Below are 4248 nucleotides of genomic sequence, written 5' to 3'. Positions count from 1 at the left end.
TCTCTCTCTCTCTCAAGTAAGCATCTACAAGGTCTCACTACGTAGATCAGACTCGTAATCCTCCTGTTTTCAGCCTCCCCAGTGCTGGGGTTACAGGCGTATGCCACCACTCCCAGTCTCCCATCACCTTCTCAGGGCCAGCACTGCACACCAGGGGTCTAACTCCAGTTGCTGCATCTGCCTAAACAGGCGCTTTACTCTGCTGAGCTATTTGGCCAGCCCAAAAGTTAAGGATTTTCTTTTTCTTTCTTTCTTACTTTTTTTTTTCCCCTAGCTCAGGCTGCCTTAAGGGCAGGTCTGGTAAGACATGGGGAGCTGGGGATTGAACCGTAGTCCACTATGCCTGACTATTTTGCCTGAGCAGGCGCTTCAACAACTGAGCTAACCAGGAAGCCCTCCACTTTTCCTTTCTCATTTAGCACAAAACATAGTGATTTTATATTTATAGCATCTAAAGTAAGCTAGGTTTTTATAAGGAAAATTTTATAAATATCCTGGACTGTAGTCAATGGCACAAATTTTGGGAGTCTCAGGCCTTTTGGGACTGGTGAATCCCAGGGACTCCATCCAAGGGAATGCGTAAAGCATGTAGGTAAGCTTGGTGTCACACTGTTGCCATGGTTCATAGGCTCCCTGGTTGAGATCCCGCTGTACAACATGATAGGGCAGCGTCTTTTCTCCTGCAGAGCCCATAAAAACATTTCAAGGCCATAAAAATAATTCATGTCTGTGTTAAGAAATTTTTGTTTTTAAAGAGAGAGGAGATGGAGGCCAACTGGAATTTAATATTAAAATATATTATGTACAGACCGGTACAAATTCCCCAAGATGAATGTGATCATTGTGTAAAACAAACATGCTCATAAAAAAATAAAAATATCCTTTTTAAAAGAATATATTTTGAGGTAAATGAATTTCATAAGAGTGCAAAGAATTGGTGTAGTTTTGGAGGATAGTGTCTTTGTCTAAGTTTTGCCACTCTGAAAATTAAACAGGAAAGAGGTAACACAAAATTAATGTCTGGAGTTTTTCATAACCCTATAGTGCAGAGACAGTGTTAACAGTACTAGTGTCAGATCCCACTTGAGTTTTATGATTTTGGGTTTCCCAATATTAGAGTTCATCAAATGTTTAATTCATTTCAGATTCTAAGGAATTCAGTATCTACTACAGAACATTACAGTTAAGATCGAAGATAGCCACCAAAGTACAGGATTAACAAGATAACTACAAAAGTGTTACAATTTTAAAATATGAAGTGGTTCTATTTGTTGCCAGAAGTGGATTCCAGGTTTTACTGAATTGCCCTCCCTGATGGGGCTTTCAGGTGTGCAGGAGGATACCCTGTGGTATAATGCCTCAGTACTGGTTGATTTTTGCAATCGAAATGACTTCACCTTATTTGTGTTTCAGTGGGGAAATGTGTATGTGAAGGGCATGTCTCATTAAATATAGATTCATTTTTCAAAAAAATATAAATAATACAACTGCAGAAATATTTTTTCTTAAACCGTGTGTAATAAAATTCTGCACAGTAGTTTATCCACTTTGCAGTTTATGTGATGCACATTTTTAAAAGGTTCCATACATGTGTATATTGTATTATGTACCATTTTCTAGTCCAATGAGTTCGGTTCCAACTTAATGTGCTTTTGTCTTGAAGTCCTTTGAAGAGAGTGCATTCAGCCCCTGAATGGTTACTGATTGTACATAGGATGAAAATTAGAACTAATTTTCTAGTTTGCAAAACTGGTGACAATAAACAGGGAATTGCACAATGTGTGTGTATTTATGATTGTTTGATATTGCAAGCAGCATGTTTGTTCTGAGAAATTGGAAAATTTGAATTAATTTATTGGGAGACACTGATAATTTTTTGAGCTGAACTGGTAAATTTGCTAAAAAGACAAGTCCAATAGTCAAAAATTGAAGTAAACCTGTCTCTCTCTAAGCCTAGGACGATTACTGAAAGCAAAAAGGTTTAGGTTGATGGCGCTCATGAAAACATTCCAGAAATAAGCCAAAAATTGTTTCTCTAAAGCAAAAACATTCCAAGGGCCGGGGAGATAGCTCAGTAGAATAAGTGCTTGCCTGGCAAGCACAAGGGCCTGAGTTCAATCCCTGGTTCCGCAAAATAATAATAATAATAATAATAATAATAATAATAATAAAACAAAAACATTCCAGTGCCAGATTCTAGTTGGTGGTGTATTACTCCCTTATGGAGTTGAGATGGCATTGAGAATAGCTGGGGAGAGGACCTCCTCGCCTTGTGCATATGACCTCGGCCCTTCAGGGAGCTGTGCTGTGCCTCTCCCATGACTGGTCATATCTCTTCCACATTCACCCCAGTCCGAAAGTCACCTTAGGAGCTTTTAGGTGAATCTAGTCTCAGCATGTATAACTGGATTTGAGACTTGAAGTGGTAATAAAAGTGAAAATCTGCGAGCTGCAAGAGTGCAGCCATTTTCTTTTTTTTTTTATGTTTTTTTTATTTTTTTTTATTATTATTTTTTATTTATTATTTGTGTGTGTGTGTGGCCAGCTTAGCCCACCAGGGGGCGGGGCTGGCTGGCATGTGGTGCTGGGGATTGAACCGTGGTCCCTGTGCTTTGGTAAGCTTGTTCCAAGTAGGTGCTTTAGACCACTGAGCCATCTCACCAGCCCCGAGTGCAGCCATTTTCTGTGTTCTAAAATGTGTAATCAGGCACAGCAAGTTTTAAAAGAAAAGTTGAGGCAAATAAGCCTTTTTTTTTGGCGGAACCGGGTATTGAACTCAGATCCTTGCGTTTGCCAGTCAAGTGCTTATCCTACTGAGCCATCTCCCCAGCCCCCAAATAAGCCTTTAATTTGTATACCTGCTGCCTCTTGTTAGTGTGCCCCGCAGTTTTGTTTGTAGTTTTAGTTTGTTTGAGGGACATTAACATTTTAGGGTGTCGAACTTTCATCCTTTAATTGCCTTTTTCTTCTTCATTCATTGCTAAAAAACTAATATTGAAGCATTTCCTTGCTGTTGCTTAATAGCTTAGGTTCAAATTCCCATTGAATCAAATTTGATTCTAGTTCAAAGGTATATTCTTCACTGAACCATGCCCAGAAAGCTTGGTTTATATGCCCTCTGGAACTTTATTTGCCATGAAGTCCACCACCTGACTGCTTTGCTGGTTGCCTGTGGTTTGCATGAGATTGTGAGGGTCCTAAAGGCTTTTTGTAGTGTAGTTTCATGTCAGTATATTGTGCAGTGAGTTAGCTAAACATAGTACATGTGTGTCCTTCTCTGCTGTAGTTTAGGTGCAGATATTGGAGCTTATAATTCAAAGTACTTTTTATAGCTATACAAAGTATTTTTCCCAAATTTATTTTGAACCAACAAAATTGCCACCTGGTTTGACCATTTTTTAATCTACAAACATGTTAAAACTAACTTTAACTTCCATTTGTCTTTGAAATGAGATGTTCCTGGCAGATCAGACTGTCTGTGTTTTCTGCATCTCCACTCCTTGCCTCTGAGTATGTCCTCAGAATTGGAAGATAGGTCCAGAAACTGTACCTGTTTGTTTGTTTGTTTTCAAACCAAATTGGTAGGACAGTTTCAATAATTAGTACATTGCATACGATCTTCCTAGTAGTTAATTGCTGTACAAGATGCGGACTTGATATCCTATTTACAAACACCATTAGAACAAATCCCTCTATTCATTAAGAAAATGCAACTATATATCTATCGTATCCTCTTTGAATACACAGATACAAAATGGACATTCATCTATATCCCCTTTTTTTGTTAAGTTCCATCAAATAAATATTATAGGTGTGTAAACTCAGCAAAATATTCTAAAAGAGTTCAGTAGTCCATAATAGTATTGTGTCTTCCGCTTCACTGGCAATGTCAACATAACAGCAGCTCAACATAACAGCATGGCTTTACTACTTAATACGTTTTTATACTTTTCTGCTGGATGGTTAAGACCAAGGTAAAGCAGGACCTATGAAACAAGAGTTGTAGCTTTTGGGTCTGAAAAGGTCAGTGAAATCTCCTCAGGATTTATCCTGAGATCCTGTACCTCAGATTGTAGAACGTTTGTCAGGGTCAGCCATGTGAATGAGTCACAGCCATTGCTTGGCAAGTGTGCGCTCTGTGAAAGCCCGAGAGAATGTTTTCTCTCCATGTGACTCTCCTTAGGCACACTCTACATCATCGATCACTTTCCTCTTTGGCCCCATAATCTCCTTGATCAGAAAATTTGG

At 38.8% G+C, this 4248-nt stretch overlaps 1 pseudogene; it reads right to left on the bottom strand.

Annotated features, from left to right (window-relative positions):
* Nucleotides 1–483: 483 nt before the first annotated feature.
* Nucleotides 484–4248, bottom strand: part of LOC101589596 — a 104108-nt pseudogene continuing 100343 nt past the window's right edge.

This window comes from Octodon degus, unplaced genomic scaffold, assembly GCF_000260255.1.
Source record: "Octodon degus isolate 3935 unplaced genomic scaffold, OctDeg1.0 scaffold00007, whole genome shotgun sequence".
Classification (NCBI taxonomy): Eukaryota; Metazoa; Chordata; class Mammalia; order Rodentia; family Octodontidae; genus Octodon; species Octodon degus.
The sequence above is the reverse complement of the archived record's forward strand: the minus strand, read 5'-3'. Positions and strand labels throughout refer to the sequence as shown.